This window comes from Epinephelus lanceolatus, chromosome 19, assembly GCF_041903045.1.
Source record: "Epinephelus lanceolatus isolate andai-2023 chromosome 19, ASM4190304v1, whole genome shotgun sequence".
Taxonomy (NCBI): Eukaryota; Metazoa; Chordata; class Actinopteri; order Perciformes; family Serranidae; genus Epinephelus; species Epinephelus lanceolatus.
In genome coordinates, this window is record NC_135752.1 from 34,297,980 (window position 1) to 34,315,978 (window position 17,999).

Genomic DNA, 17,999 nt, shown 5'->3' on the forward strand with positions numbered 1-17,999 from the left:
AGTGCGAAATGCGAACATGTGACTCCAGGGGAAAGCGCTCAGGACTGCTTCCTTGCTAACTCCCATCAGCGCATTGGTCATGTGACTGCAGCCTTTCAAAACATGTGGGATATGTACAAATTTGGGTGCACTGCTTTTTGTAGGAAGACATACGAAAAACAGCCTGAATCATCTCACATAATGCTACTTAGCCAATGAAATCTGTGCAGTACAATAAGCACTGCAACCCCAGTGAGTTGGATACACTCTCTCACACACACACACATACACACAAATTCTAAGAGAGAAACGTAGACAGCAAAATTTGAGATTTCAATCAGGAATGGACAGACTCTTCCTATGACCAGTTCAAAACCAGTCTGTCTCACCAGTATGTCTCATCAAATGTTCCAAGACCATGTAAATATGAAACTCCACAAACCACAGAGCATCTTTTAAGCAAACTAGCCCACTCAAATCCAAACTGACGGCACATAAAATCACCTACTAGATAACAACATGGCAATGTCTTTAGATCCAAGCAGCTGAAGAAATGCTGCATTTACTCTTTCAGTGTTTCATATAGCTGCATCCGTAATTAAGTAGCTGTTTTATATTATAAAGGGAGACATTTATTTGTTGATTTATCATGTTTATCTAGCAATTTTGAAGTTGCGCAATTCTTGTTGTAATTAGGCTTCATTTACTTATGCTGAAAATATTTCATTTGTAGCTTGGCTTGTTTATTTTCTTCTATAAAGAACCATAAACCACCCGACAAGTGCAGAAGTGGAGTGCATTTGGTGCTGGCAACCACATTTAATGAAATTACTACTTAGTACAATTTATGCCTTATCACTGGACAGACATTTGACGTACTAAACTTGCATTTTCCAAAACTTTATTTCAATAGACAATTAATTAATTTATTTTTTCTCCCAATTATTGTGTCTAAAGATAAACACATAAAAATAGTATTCAGTTTATTAATTTAGTTGCCAATAATCACTTTAGTTAACCGTTAAATTATATTTGGCACAGCAGCAGTATGTAATTTATTCTGTAACCCAACTTCAATTATTTTTTTTTTTTTTTAATTAAGCATAGCATGTTTACAGCAACAAGCAATAAAACAGAGCATAGTCGATGCCATTTAATTAATTTACCAAATGACTTCACATAAGCTGTGAATAGCCTGCATGGTATTTATAGGTTAAAAGTGAGTCTAAAAGGCTTGCACAAAACATCTGAAACCTTTTAAAACTTTAAGATAAAATAAAAAGTGAAAATGAAGTTAATTGTGCAGCCATGTTTGATTTATTAAAATAATCTTTTGTAAAACTAAAATAAATTAAAATTTAATTGAATAAAATAAATTAAATTAAATAAAATGAATATAATAAAATATAATAAGATAAAATAAGATAAATATAAATATAATAAAATAAAATGAAATAAAAAATAGAAGGAAACCATGTGTGTGTGTATTATACTGGTCTGTAGTCAGAATTCATTCAGAACATGCCAGCACAGGCAAGGCGCTTTTTAAGAAGTGACACCTAGTTGGGTTTTGTTGTCGCTCACAGGTGTGTCTGATTTATTTCATCACCTTCCCACCTTCATTTCACCTTTTCAGCTACAACACAACATGTGTACAGAAAAAGAAAAAACGACTCCTGTAGCCCTGAGCTTTAATTCCTTCATCATGCCTCTTTGAAGCATGCGGTCCGGCCTGCTTTACATTATGCAACCAAACTCTTGATCATCGCTCAGTTTCTTTTTGCACTAACAGCTGCTATAGTGCTTCACATATCTTCTCATCACACAAACAAACCTGCAAAAGCACAACATCACGCACACGCATTACAGAGTGAATTCACAAACCTTAGTTACTTTAATTAGATTAATTCACAAGCACATGCATGCACACATGACTCTAAATGTCTACCCTGCACACTCAAATACACTCAGGAGAGCTACACTTGTCACTGTCTGCAGACACACACATGGTGCAGGCCCGCTCGCAGTGCTGAAACTGCTGTAGAACCACAGCTGTGGTATTGTCTGTCAGATCAGTAGTACTTTTTCTCGATTATTTGGCTTGGTGAATTCCAACTCTGTGGGTTCATCCACATAAAAGACATTGCGTCGACACTCTCCTCCACATGACAGTATGAGGGAGCCAGTGGGGGGTCTGTGGGGAACAAAGGGGATAGAGTTGACGGGGTGAGGGAGAGAAATGAGAGATGGCAATAGTGGTGAAAAGATAAAGTAAGCGCTGTGCCTTGGCGTACTTGCAGGGGTTTTGGAAAAGGTCAGTTACATGACAGTTTATTTTAGAAGTTAGGGACTGAACTGTGTGACCAGTCAATGTTTAAACTGTTTATTTTCCCCGAAAAGTCATATTATTGTGGCTCCTGCACAGCTTTGGGCAAGTAACTTTCAGAATGTAATAATTACATATAAGTTATTTTTTTGGATAAATTCAAGGGCTGTTGAGGTTTCAGCTTTGCCTCTCCTTTGTGTTTCCTGTTGTCTCCGTGTGTTTGCTGGGCGTGGCCTTCTGGTTCCCTCCTCCTGCCAATCCTCCTGAGTGCAAACAGCTGCTGAACCTGCACCCCTGAACCTCATCTACAATCAAGCCACTGCAGTATAAACTCCCAGCTCGGACATCCAGACTCTGCCAGATCGTTCAGTCTCCTCTGCTTCAGACATCAAGGCCAATGTCTAGGTTTTTGACACTTTGTCTTTTTGTACTTTTGGACATCAATTTACACTCTGTTCTGTGTCTCACGTTCACCACACCAACTTTAACTGTAACCAGCCACATCCAGCCTCGTTCTTGCCTTCTGCCTCATGATTTGGACTGCTCTGACTTCAGCTAATTTGCCTGCTCTGCTTTGCCGTTCCATGCCCACCTCAGCCATCATGTCATTCAAGCCTTCAGCTCCACTTCTTCAAACTACAATAAACTGCCTTTAACCATTCCCCGTTTCCTGTTTGTGTTTGCATTTTGGGCCCTACGTTGGCTGCCACAACAATAACGTTTGTTTGAAAATTGGGGGAAAAATAGGATTTTAATCCCATTTCTTGCATTTGTACATATATTTGAGGACTGTGGTAATCCAAATAAAATCCAAATATGAATCAGTTGGACATTATGCTAAATTCTGCCGGAGTAGCAGTTAATAAGCTAAATGTGCAGGCTGTTCTCTAGCCTGGAAATCCAGACCCAAATCTAGAAAGATTTAGGGTCTGGCTATGAGTAATGAAAATGGCCCAACTTGAGGGGCGGCACCAAGCATGCATTTGAAAACATAACTGCACGCAATTGGATAACACTACAATCGTAACAGTGCTGTCGTCATCTGTTTAGCTCGCCTCTGGCTTGCCTATATCAGATACACGGATGTGATTGGTGCAGCTTGGCTCCAACGGCATGGGTAATGAGTATCATTACTGATTGCCAGACTCGCTGAGCAAATTCAAATTGTGCTCTCGCGAGAATTCTGGATTTCCAGGGTAGCTGTTCTCACAAACTGTGTATGTTTTTTGTTGAAAAATACTGCACCCTTGCAAATTTGTACATATCTCACGTATTTTGAAAGGTTGCAATCATGTGACCAATGGGTTGACTAAAGTAAACAAGGAACAGTCCCAAGCGGACTTAAAAGAAGGCAGGTTGGGGTTGTGGATAGGCCATAAAAAACCCAGACTTTCCCCTCTTGACTTTACCCTGAGGATGCATGTATGGAACAGCGTGAACTCAGAGTCATTTTAAGGTACATCCTCACTATGTTTCTTTTCCTCAGCCTAACCACAGTAACGTTACGTTAATTACATAGCTGTATGTTATGGTCTTAACGTAAATCGTAGGGTGCTAATTCGTCAGATATCATACAAACTGTTGTGTGTGTGTTTTCGTAGGTTATCATACGAACTTTTCTTTGAGGATATGTTGAAATATGTGTATATATATATAAATCAGCAGCTCTATTCACATTCTCAGCCAGAATCTGATGACTGCACAAACAGTAGCTTATTAAGCGTGATTTGCATGGTTAGTATAAGTATAATTTTGAAAGTGGGGGAAATTACACCTCAGACTGGATTGCACTAGTAGGTACATTGTGGTGACAACACAACCGTTATCTGGATGATACATTAGGAGACAACAATTCTTTGAGTTAACAAGACTCTGACCAAATTTGGGTGGGTGAGGAGGAAGAGCAATTGTTCCCAGAACTGGTTACCTGAATAACAGGAAACAGCAGCTTAAGTGACAGGAAACACCTTTTAGTATGTGTGGATAGGAAAGCTTGTAAGTGTGTCAACTGATACTGCTTGTTTGTCAGGCACTATACATAAATTGTCATGATGTACCAATTCTTGTGAGGAAACCTTCAAATGTCCGATCCTAAGGGTTTTGAGTCTCTTTATCGACAACAATAGCAGGCATACAAAGTGTAGGACTGTGACATCAGATTCTGGCTCATGTTCAGACTTCTGTCTATCTTTAGTTTGCGGAAACAAAAGCACTGGTTAAGGTAAAAGACAGATGGTGATGATGGTTGAATGTTAATAAAAAAAAGGTGATAATAAAAATAATGCTGCATCACTACGAGAGTGTATTGCAAGATTGAAACGTTGAAATATCAGTGAACATTTTGCTGATAGAATTAGTATCTACATTTTTGCAACTTGCCAGGTACGATAATTAGCAACATTCCCTCATTTTGTTAACAGAAAAGATCATTTGTTTCCCTCCAAAGCATGTTTGCCATTTCAAATTAGTTGCATATAAACATAATTTCTAAGAGACGGGGCTGTTCACCTTGCGGTAGCTCTTTATTAATAAAGCTTGCTTGAGTTTAAAAGACTGTTGTGACTTTCATCGAGGCCAAATGTGAAGCGTTCTGTTCCAGGGTGAGGATATTAAATATCAAGGCCTCTGTGTAAGTATGGATTTATTGGCAGGGCAGAAATGAGCTGAATAGAGCAGGGCAGGCTGATGCGCGCGCGCGCGCACACACACACACACACACACACATACACTGACGGTGATTGTGGGTCCAATCTTGGCATCTCTCTGCTTCCTAATGAAGTAGTAAGTCCCTCTGCTCTTCCTCGTAGGCCAGCCAATTAGGACACAGGCCGCTGGGTATTGACCAATCAAGTCGCTGGCCTTGGGCATTTAGTGCATGGCCTTGACGTTAATATAGCTAATCAGTTAGTGTAGAGAAACTCTGCACTGTGTGTGTGTGTGTGTGTGTGTGTGTGTGTGTGTGTGTGTGTGTGTGTGTGTGTGTGTGTGTGTGTGTGTAAAGTATTCCAAGGCTGCCGTTGGGTAAAACTATGTTAACAAGTATCGATTCACAGCTGCTGCATTGACAGAGGTTGGAAGGGAGGACAGAAATGCAAGGGTGAAAAAGAGAGGAGAAGGTGACAAGAAAAAAATAAAGGATGAGAGAAGTTAGAGAGAGCGTGAAGTAATGAAGACGTACAAGAAAACAGAGCAAAGTACAGACTGAGATGAAAATAAGGCGCGAGATGGAAATAAATGTGAGAGGAAGATAGAGTCAGGCAGACACATAGACAGAGATTCCTCAATCTAATCACCAGTGAGCAGACTGGGAAGCCACTTTGCTTTTGAGATATTTAATCGACTCTTTATAAATGAGGATATTTGGCTGTGGTGCACGAGCAGTGCCCTCTTTTCTCCCCGGAGACTGATTATAATTTTCTTTTCAGGGCCTGTTATCTGCACACAGATGGATCCTTGTCCTTGTGCTCCAAAACATAACAAGCTCTGATGTAAAAAGTTTTCCCCCAGTATTCAGACTAATCCAATTTCTTGTCCAACTATTGGTAGCGTAGACTGAACATCAAATGAAAAAGTCTTAATAACAGCTTGACAGGTCTGAACTCAGAGCATCTGCTACATTTATATTATCTGTTGCATGTGTCTTTTCCTTTTCCTGCAGTGAATGAATGGGAGATCAAGTTTGACTAGGGCTCACAGACCTGACACAAACCTAGAATGCTTCCGAATAAACCCAACTGCAACTTGGAATGATAATATTTTAATGACCTTGTAAGTAAAGTATAAGCCTAACCCTCCCAGAGGGTCTTACTCTTAATCCCCCAGCATATCCTGGCTCTGCCTTTGTGTCTTATTAGTTGGTTGAGCATGAAACACCTCCAGAGGTAGTTGAGCAAGAGACACACATCGAAACCACCTCAGTTAATTACGTTTATCGAAAGTTACACAGACCACATCGAGGTCTACTGTATTGCTGAACACCTCTCACATAGAGTGAGAAGTCATCTGCAAAGTGTAGGTTAAGGTTCAGGTACTATGCTTGTTGGTCAGTGGATGAGTTTGGAGGTGATGTAGATTGATTTAAACAACAGAAACAGCCTCCTGTAGCATACACTGTAGGTTTTACATATTTTGTCAACCCATTCTCTGCGACAATTCTGTACTGTAACCCTTAAGCCAAAGGAATCATGAGCTACGTATCATCTCATTTTGGCAACAGTCAAGTCTGCCTGACTAGTCACCATCTCATGATCTCATAATTTACAATTCTGAAACCAACATGTGGGACAATAAAATTAATTGTAGCTGTGGCCTGGTGCCACTTTAGTCTATCGAACACCCCTTTTAAACCTCTCTAACTCCACTAGGATGCTGACGTCCTCGCTCCCCCCCTCCTCTGTTAAATGGTATCTCCCAGGCGCACTACGTCATCAAAACATGTGATGTTTGGGAATCAGGAAGCTCTCGACTTTTCAAAAATAACATCGTTTTTCTTTTATTTATTATGGATTTCGCACCAGAGCAGCCTAAACACACAAAGTCCAAAATCGCGATGAGTGGTGACAAGTCATGTCATGCCTTTTTTCGATGGGAAAAGTTAAAGGATTACTCGCAATCTTATGCGAAGCCAAAAGTGGGCACGTAGCTGTTTTATAAAAGGTAAGAGTCTCACTCCTACCACTATTTCTGGCTGAAATATACCATCTAGAAAGTGGGATCATAACTTTCACGTTTCATATGGTGTTTCTGTGTCACAAACAACATCAGCTATCATAATCACACCTGATTTCAATAAGGTACAATGTTTGAAGCTGGCTGAGTGTTGTTTGATCACTGATAATACTGTTTTGAAGCGGAGTGACCGACCTGTATCTTGGATCTTTTCATGGAAAAAACACTGTAGAATGGTCATACTTTGAGCAATCTTCTTCAAATTTGACACAAATGTTCACTGATAGTGTGCGTACAGCCCCACAGTGTCATTTACCTGCTCAGATGAAGCCACAGACAGTTATTCATCCTGAAACACAAGTTTTATTTTATTTTAGGCAAAATCTTCACTTTTTTACTGACTTCAGAGGCCCATTACTCTGTCTCTGTATCACCTAGAGTGTTTCTGACACTTTCACAACAAACTTCAGAGAGTTTTCTTTCTGGCAAGTTCTTATGCATGTATGTAGTCAGAGCGGTTCAGAAGCTACAGTCATTTTAATTTGGGTATGTCATTTTAGGTGTTTTTGCTACAAAATGGGGGTGGAGTGCAAGAGGTTAAAATACCAATAAAATGTAAATATAAATTAAAAGCAATTTAAAAGTAACTAAGAGCAATTTAAAAATATTTAAGAAGTAATTCAAAAGCCCTACAATGCCACCTAGGGATTTACAGAGCCCTTGGCATCAAGAAAGGCTTGCAGGTTCTTCTAAAATAAGGGGTGAGGAGAGGTAAAACAAGACAGAGGGTTAATGTTAATAGATTTATTACAACAAAACCATGACAAGTCCTGTTAAGTCCTGAGGTACCCTTCTGCCAGTCTTTTGCAGTTCCTCTTTCCAGTCAAGCGACTTGCCCTCGTGCAACGCCAGCGGCTGCAGCATTATTACATCCACAGGCTGCAGGAGTGACTTTAACGTTAGCTTGTTGCTTTTATCCAGCTGGCCACCAACATCATTAGATGTTTATATTTGGTTGGTGGGGGAGCCCTTCTGTGCGGAGTTTGCATGTTCTCCCCGTGTCAGCGTGGGTTTCTCCAACTTCCTCCCACAGTCCAAAGACATGCAGGTTAATTGGTGACTCTAAATTGTCCGTAGGTGTGAATGTGAGTGTGAATGGTTGTCGGTCTTTATGTGTCAGCCCTGTGATAGTCTGGTGACCTGTCCAGGGTGAACCCAGTGACAGCTGGCACTGGCTCCAGCAACCCCGCTACCCCCAACGGGATAAGTGGGTAAGGAAAATGAATGACCCAGTGTCTGCAAAATATCATAATGTTAATGTCCACACTACGTGACATTCTAACATATCGTCAACCTGATTGTCATTTCAACCATAATTCAATTCTTGTTGGATGTAAAAGTCTCACGTCTTGTCATACTGACATGTGTTGCCAGCTGAGCAGCCTGCATTTAGTAATATATGATTTGAATTTCAAAGCTCTGTTTTGTTCTCTTCTGACTCTTTTCTTGTTCTGTTTTTGTTTCCTTTTTGGAGCCAGGCCAACATTATTGTAATGTAATGTTATTTAGACAGGATACCAACCAGACTGACAGAGAAAAGCAGGCAGACGAGACAGGTGACCGTCACGTAGTGCTCCCTGGGCAGTCTGCGCCCTTGTGTCCTCTGGGTAATGTTGTTTATTTAGGGCCACTATGAGGCCCCCAGGGGATCTGATATGGAGAGGGCAGAAAAGAGTATCAGCAGCTTGTGAGAAGTGTGGGTGTGCATGAAAAAAATCACACTACACCAAAGAGTAAAATGTAGAAGTGCGTATGGGAGAACTGGCCCACTTTGAGCACCAATTACACTGTTAAAATAAACTATGTCTCATTTGTTGTGCTTTAACCATCCAGGCAGAGCGCCGAATACTGTGCGCTCATCTGTCTGAGCTGACCCTTAAAGCGACAATCGCTGTCACATGAACAAGGTCGATGTGGAGATTTTTATTGCACAAAAGGTAAAGCTCACATACTGACTCACTGCTGCTGTAGGTGGTTATTCTAATTATCCCTACCTTAGTTACTTGTTGTGCTGCTAAACACTGCTATCTTCACTTCTCCGCCTCCTCCACCTGCTCTATTTCCGTTCTTTAACATACCTTGCTTGCGTATTTTATGCATTGCTAATCTTATATCAGGTGGTCAGACTGAAAACAGCATCACGTTAAGACAGCACAGAAGGCTGCGTTGGTTGCAGAGTGATGTTTGAGATACCAGTGAGACAGAGAAATCTGATCCAGGAAGTCCAGTTGGAGTTACAGATTGCATTTAAAAGTTAATCAGTTGCCAAAACCCTGCACAACAGTACAGTTCTTAACTCCAATATTTGCTGCTATAAAATTATCAAATCTCTTGATTTAGTCAACTGAACTCTAGTTGAGACAATGTGAATCCTGATATAATTGCAGGGACAAGTGTAAGTCGAAGGAATGGTGTGTTTTGAAACACTTTTTTTAATTAAAGTCTTCCATGCTACACATCTTTGACACAGTGTGCTCAAAAGTAAGACATACATCCATGTTTCCCTCCACCGAACTTGGAGATTAGTTAGGAAATACGACATCTTTCTTCCAAGTGTGGGATTTGTCATCAGCATTAGTGTCAGAAAGTTCAGCCTGTGCACCTACCTGATGAGTATTGCTTACCATGACTAAGAACGTCAGTGTGCTGAACGGAGATGACAGTTTTGCTGTCAAACACACTTTAATTCCAGGTGAGAGGTGGTGCTGGTGTGTGTGTGTGTGTGTGTGTGTGTGTGTGTGTGTGTGTGTGTGTGTGTGTGTGTGTGTCTGTCATCCACTGGTATTTAATAAGAAATGGCATGATGCTGGGCGGCACGGTGGTGTGGTGGTTAGCACTCTCACCTCACAGCAAGAGGGTTGCCAGTTCGATCCCGGGCGTGGGAGCCCTTCTGTGCGGAGTTTGCATGTTCTCCCCGTGTCAGTGTGGGTTCTCTCTGGGCACTCTGGCTTCCTCCCACAGTCCAAAGACATGCATAACTCTAAATTGTCCGTAGGTGTGAATGTGAGCGTGAATGGTTGTTTGTCTCCATGTGTCAGCCCTGCGATAGTCTGGCGACCTGTCCAGGGTGTACCCTGCCTCTCGCCCAATGTCAGCTGGGATAGGCTCCAGCCCCCCCACGACCCTCAAGAGGATGAAGCGGTTAGAAGATGAATGATACTATTGTGCACTGGTATTCCTAATATCAATGTTGAGTCAAAGGTTTTCTATTAATATCAGTCTGCCTTTAGTGCAAAGAAAGGTGCCATATAACAGCACAAACTATAACCCAGAGCAGCTGCATGTGACATTTAGAACATTAATATTGCAGCAACCCACTATTTGCTATGGAAAGATATAGTGGAGTAATGGCATCCTGAAAAGAGAACAAAAGTCAAACTCCCTCTGCAGTTGTTGTAATCCCAGCTTCCGTGTTTGTTGTTCTGGTAGCCAGTCTGGCCTGTCCCTGTGCAAGTACCCCACTGGGTGGCTAATGCCCCCCATTCTTCACTGTGCTTACATGGCAGTGACCACTGATCGCCCAATCCTGATCCATGGTGGCAGAACGGCATCGTTGCAGAAGTGTAGCGCCCACCCTCTGCTCCGCTCCCCCAAGTTAACGCCATAAGCTCAGTTAACACTCATCGGCACTGTACCTATTGTTGGCACCAAAACTGCTAGCCGCCGCCTCAGCCACCTCCATGTTGACAGCAATCCCATCTCAAGCCCCTTAAACACTGCCTGTTCAAGGTGAAAATTTAACACCATTATTCTGCCTCATCATGCTGTATATAAGGTATGATCATGGAATGGGGTCAAAGTGGTCTTGCCTTTAGTCTGCCATGGGAGATAGTAACAGCGCAGGACAGTGTGACAACATGTTGTGGTTGCAACCTACCATGGGGGATTTAAAAAGTAGCTGTTCGCAATTGATGGCTAACTCAAAAAAGAAGAAAAACAGATGTAAATGTCTGAAAATTTTGAAAACAATTAGGTCTGGGAGCTCCTTACCCTCCGAGCAGAAGATGAGATTAGCGACCATATAATGGGGACAGTAAATGATTGTTGCTGATACGTTAATGCCATTATTGTTGTTTAGAAAGCACTGCCAACATGTATGTTATACGTCACACTCGAGGCCAGTGCTGATGTATTACGTCACGCCAGTCATGACTGTTGATTCCGCAAAGCTGTGATTATCACAAGCTGGAGCAGGAAAATGTGGCCCTCATTTGGTTCTTTGTAAATTGCTGGACACAGTTGTCCCACAAATACAACATGCTAATGTTATTAGCACAAGCCTATGGCATTTTACATTGTATAAATTAGCCTAGTGGCTAGCAAACATTATATAGCAACATTAAGCAAAGATAACATTACAAAATTTGACTTCATTACAACTGACAAAACAACTGTCTTATACTATAACATGCTAACATTATTAGCACAAGCCTATGACATTTTACATTGTACAAATTAGCCTAGCGGCTAGCAGACTTTTCCTCTACTCATATGAAGCCAGGGACAACAGCAACATTAAGCAAAGATAACATTACAAAATTTGACTCCATTACAACTGACAAAACAACTGTCTTATACTATAACATGCTAACATTATTAGCACAAGCCTATGACATTTTACATTGTACAAATTAGCCTAGCGGCTAGCAGACTTTTCCTCTACTCATATGAAGCCAGGGACAACAGCAACATTTAGCAAAGATAATGTTACAAAATTTGGCTCCATTACAACTGACAAAACAACTGTCTTATACTATAACATGCTAACATTATTAGCACAAGCCTATGACATTTTACGGTTGCAAATTAGCCCAGCAACTAGTGGAGATTTCCTCTGCTAATATGAAGCCAGGATAAATCACACACAAGCATTAAAATGCTATTTTGTGGCGTTTTTTTTTTTTTTTTTTTTTTGTCTTAACATTTTTTTTTTGTTTATCTGTGAAATTAAAGCAAATAAAAGCATCATTTCCACTGAGGGAAATGATTTCAGCTTACAGAAATAGACAGGAGGTCTGCGTCGCCCTGACTTGTAGTTACATTTCAGGGGAGGTGCACGTCAGGCTATGGCGTAGCTTATGGCATCAATTTGACACAGAGGTATAAATCCCGCTTAAAAAGGGCTTTATTTATAGTTATGGTCTGAATGTTGCATACAGTTTCTTTAAAAAAAGACATCATTTTATCCCCACCTCTTTATCTCTCTTATATGCATGCACACGTGTAACTATATCAGATACTGTATATGTATTACTATATACATAATGGTCGCAAATTGTTGTGAAAAACTTTGGTTGAGTTGAACTGCATTACACTGTGCAGGGCTTGTTTTTTATTGTGCGTACCACCTGTGTGATATTTGTGTCCAAACATCCATCCAGAGAGTGATGGATTACAGCGAGGAGCAAATTCATCTGTGGTCTGAGTGTAAATCTGGTGTTATGTGCGCATATGATAGTGGTTTAGAAAAATAGTGCCGATCATTAGCGAAACACTTGTTTGATCACAGTTTCCAGAGTTAATGATAGGAGTGAGCATGACTCAATAATGGGTCTGTGGTAGCCTACGCGTGTGTGTGTGTGTGTGTGTGTGTGTGTGTGTGTGTGTGTGTGTGTGTGTGTGTGTGTGTGTGTGTGTGTGTGTTCTTACACATCTGTCCTTGTGAGGACCATATTGAGCTCAGCACTCATGAGGTAGAAGGCATTTTTAGAAAGTGAAGACATTTTGGGTGGTAATCATTTCTTCACAGGGCTGTTTGAGGGGATTTGTTTTTAGGGTGGTGGGGGCTAGCAGCGGCAGTAGCTCAGTCCAAGGGGACTTGGGAAATGGAGGGTCACCAGTTCAAGTCCCCTTATGGACCAAATATGGAGCATGGACTGGTAGCTTTAGAGGTGTCAGTTCACCTCCAAGGCACCGAACCCCCAGCTGCTCAGGGCGCCTGTCCAAGGCAGTCCCCTTGCTCTGACATTTGTCCATTTAATGCATGTATAGGTCCTGTTGGTGCATGTGTGTATTTCTTCTTCTTCTTCTTCTTCTCCTTCCTCTTCTTTTTACGTTAGGTTAAAGTTTGAGTTGAGATGAATAACAGGTACATTACTACCAGTTTCCATCAGTTATTATAATATTGCACTCACTAAGTAAATTAATTTGCTGAGATCTTGGAGCACACTGAAATCACTACCTAACTGGTTTATTTCTGCAACCCAGTGCTGGGTCAAATATGCAACGAGCATATTTGATATCATATGCTTGTCGTCTTCACTGATCTTGCCAGCAAGCTTTTCATCCTCCACAGTTGACTTCACGTTGAAGGAATACGACTCCAGGCCGTTCTTGGCAGACACCTTGTCACGCTGGACATCGTCTTCAGCCTTGTACTTCTCAGCTTCCTGTACCATGCGTTCAATGTCCTCCTTAACAGACCCTGGACCCGGGATCACGACCATTCTAATTTCTTGTGACAATAAACCTTTTCCCTCTAGAGTCAGTCCATGATGCCAGGGATCAGCATACCCAGGGCCCCGCTCCTGCCAGCACACAATGCACCGGACCCTGATTTCTGTCCCTGCAGGTGGTGGGCCCACAGGGTGACGGCTCCCTGTTATTCTTTCGAGCTGAACCTGACCGGACCCCATGGCCTAAGGCCCGACCACCAGATGTTGCTGGTGTCCGGATGGAGCTCGGAGTAGAGCCGCTGCTCCTCTGTGTCGAAAGGAATCAGCTGAGGTGGTTCAGACATCTGATCAGGATCCTCCTGGGCACCTCCTGTTAGAGGTGTTCTGGGTATGTCCCACTGGTAGGAGGCCCCGGGGCAGACCCAGAACATGCTGGAGGGATTACATATCTCATCTGGCCTGGGAACACCTTGGGGTCCCCAAGAGGAGCTGGAAATCATTGCTGGGGAGAGGGATGTTTAGGGTGCTTTGCTTTCATTTCCATCCTGTGTCCCGCACTTGTTTTTTCCTCAAGATCGTAACATTAAATCAACTTAGTGATAATTCTTTACTGGATTAAAATAAATCATGGTTTGAATTTGTGTTTTAAAAGACGATTTCTCTCCTATTGTAACTCATGTACATTAAATTACTGCTGACCAAAGTGTATCACATATTTTGACTTCAGACAATCAGACAGTAAGTGTTTATTATGTTTTTAATTACCCCCCTAGCTTAGCCAAACTAACGAAGAGAAAACAAAGATGACTAGAGGAATTTTGTCCAAATTGTCAATTGTAAACACCCATCACAGTTTATAGACCAATTTCCTGGTTCAGCTTTGTCAACCATACTTATGTTGTTTTGCACACACTCAGTGTGCAATAATGGATAGTTTAACCAAATTTTGGGTTCCCTTGCTTTTGGTTTTACCTCACACAAAGTATTTAAAAACCTGGTTCAACTGTAAGCATGTCTTCTTCTCTTGTACAGGGCACTGTTGCAGCAGTATCCCCATGTACCTAGATCTCAGTAGTCACTTTGCTGAGTGTTATAGCTGATAGATGAGATGTCCAAAACTGCAAATATGAGACCCGAACATATGCCTGTGTGACAGAGAGAAAGAAATAGTATTTTTATCACACAGACAGGGATGTAGAAGTGTTGTTTACACTAAAGAAAGACAGATGCAGAGTGACAGAGAGAGGCAGAGAGAGAGTCAATTAAAGCTCAGTACTTTTTAACTGAGCTAGTTATCAAGAGAAGGTGCCAGTTATTGGCTAATTCTGGGCAGCAGATGAGAGGCTCTTCACAGTCCTGGCACACAAAGCAAACCACAAAAATACACACATGAAATCACTCCAACGCACACACATACACACACTCTCACCGCACTGACATGTATAAAAGCCCACACACATATTTAGTCCCTCCAACACACATGTTCCACACGCGCACCTCCACACATATACATACATTCCTCCCTTGTAATTATGCGGCCGTTTTATCCCTTCTCTTTACCCTCTGCGATGGAGCAACTCTGCCAGCTCTGTCTTCACAGAACTGTTTTATTAGCATGCCGCTATAATCACAGCTCAGTGCTTTATAGTGTGTATAAATGGCATTGCTGCATCGTTGTACTGGCATATGGTTAGTGTCCTGCTGACGATGCAGTCTTATTTGCTCATCGAATGTCACCGGGAGAGAAGATCGGCCCATTTTCTGCAGGAGAGGAGAAAAGAGATGTGCCTGAGATGAGAATCGCAGGGAGACCAGGAGAATAGAGGGATGACAGCTGAAAAGGGAGGATAATACATGAAAAGAGGGGAGGAGAGGGGAGATTAGATATGCCAGGGAAGCAGAGGAGTTGAGACATGGGTAAAGGATGAGGAGAGAAGAAGAAAGGAATGTCATCTGAGTTAAGAATGTAGGACAGACAAAGAGAGGGGATGTGAGGACAGATTACTGTCACATATCAAAACATTAAAGAGAAATTTTGCCACCTTTTATGTGGATGTCCAGTCTGTGTTGATGGTAAATGTAGTCAGTTAAAGCTATAACATCTTGGCGCATGCTATTTTGAGGCGGAGGAAAAACTACAGGCTATTTCAGATGGATAGGAGGCATGCTCAAGATCAATGGTTCCCAACTGGTGGGTCACAGGTCCATTCCAAATGGACCATCAGTGACTCCGCCAGACGACCAGGCCAAGTATGACGCCTAATGTATGAAACTGTGAGGGCCTTGAACTAATGACTAAGGAGAAATCTGGACCCCACAGCTGGACCAGTTGGGAACCACTGCTCTAAATGTTGCTCTAAACAGAACTTGCTTGTCCTCTTAACTTAAAATGACTCAAGGTTCACTCACAGTTCACACGGCTCTGAACACCGCTCTCCTGGGGAAAGTCCTGGGAAAAAATCCTGTGTTTTGTGACCCATCCACCACCTCAACCAGCCTCCTTATGGTGACCCCTCGGTACCACTGCCTTCTTTATTCCTGTCAGGGCATTGGCCATGGGATCACAGCCATCCAAATTATGTGCACAAATAACTGGCTCATGATTGCACGGTATATGTACACATTTTTGGTTTCTTTTTACAGTGTTTGGGTTAACTTAGAAATGCAGCAGAGAGAGGCCAAGGTTGTGGCTGCCATGCAAAAGGATGTTATGGACGAGGATGCATTTCACAGCGCTTCTTTTATAGTGTTTTGGCTGACTTTGATGATCAACTATACTTACTTTAGCCCTTTATATACTAATAATTATGACAGTCCGCCTGGTCCTTTTTGTCTTTTTTTTTTTTTTTTTTTTTTGCAATAAATGTGTCAGAAAATGTCCTTTTGTATAAATTATTTTGCCCCTTTTATCAGGAGAAATATAACTTTCAAAATCTGGCAAGCACTTGTCATTATTATATGTTATAAATGCTTAAAACAGTGTGAAATAACAAAAAAGTAAAAAAATGGATTTGAATTTTCAGCAGGTTTCTCTTTATAAACAATTGAAAATGTACATATGGAAAAAAAATAAGATTACAAAAATGAAACATAACCTGTTTTACATTTTGTCAAGCAGTTGTGTTTGCCTACAGCTTTCAGTGTCCATGCTACAGGTTGTTGTAACTGTTCATTTCCAGGCGTTTTTTAGCTGCAGTGAAAGTCTCTGAAGCAGTTCCTGTCCAGCTGAAGACAGAGCCCAACCTTGCACTCCTCACACATCCAGGGTGTGCTCCTTTTGCAGAGAGTGCACTGTTTCCTCCCCAGGCTTGCCCTCTGTCTTTTTGCCAGTGTCCTCACTGCTGCTGGTGGGGACAGGAAAGTGGCCTTGAGTGGGGGGTTAGGTGGGCCAGTCAGCGGCACGGCCTCGGCCTCGGCCACAGGTCCCACTCCGTCCCCACCTTGTACCAGTGTTGGTGCTGGTGGATGGCTCTTCATCAGAAGAATCTCTAAAAATATAAAGACATATAAAATTAGATAAGATTTATCCAAAAGAAAAAAAATGTTCAACAGTATAAGAATAGGAAAACTAATAAATATAACAGGTCCAGTAAAAAACTAAGCAATAGTAAATCAATTTGAGACAAAGCCAATATGAAAAATTACACTAGATATTGAAAAACATTATTGTAATAAAGCTGGGAATAAATATCCAGTGTATACAAACTGTATTACTGTGATTGAGATGGTGACACTCCTGTCTCCTCCTGTCCATTCTGCTGTCCACTCTCCTCCACAAATCTTGGTGGGACTTTCCTCTCCCTAGTCGATCTCCTCAACATTTCTTCCTCCAGTATTTACAAAATTACTATCAAGAAAATCTACGAAAACACGAATTACGCTAACAGGAACGATGGCAAAAAAAAAAAAAAAAAAGGAATAATGGCGAAAATACAATGCAAATTCGGCAAAAACACGGCAAAAACACGACAAAAAACACTCCAAAATTCTCAGAAACAATAATCATACTATTATTTACAAGACTACAATATTATTTACAAAGAAAACAACACTAAAACACTGCTAAAATACCGCTTTATTTCCACACAAGTCCATCTGTCAATCATCCGCTGCTGCTCATCCGCTCTGCTCACTTCTACCTCTCCCCCGCCAGTGATCCCTGCCATTACCGTAATGTATGAACACAAAGCTCCGCTTCTCAGCTTTCAGAATCCGCTGGAATTACGTCGATAGTGCAAATGTTCGAGGAGTTACGGTAATTTGAATTTTGCATGTCACTTTCTGCCGCTGGCGACAGCGGTCGTTTTTAAACAATATACAGCCAATGAAAAGCAGCTAAGGCTTGTCGGCAGGGCGATCGTCCAGATCCTAAGCTGGCCTCCAAAGCCAACAGAAACGGAATCATTCTACTGCAATGAATTTCATTGTGGGCAGTTTTTATTGGTAGCTGTCGCAAACACTGAAAGAACAGTGCTGTAACAGGAGCTGCCAAGTGCAGGGGACAAGGGTGTGCGGGAGACCTTCGGGATCTCAAAGATAAACTGGAAAAGACGACCTAGACCAGGGGTAGG

At 41.7% G+C, this 17,999-nt stretch overlaps 1 pseudogene; it reads right to left on the minus strand.

Moving 5' to 3' along the window:
* Window positions 1–13,479, minus strand: part of LOC117269874 (nicotinamide riboside kinase 2-like) — a 111,101-nt pseudogene extending 97,622 nt beyond the window's left edge.
* Window positions 13,480–17,999: the final 4,520 nt, after the last annotated feature.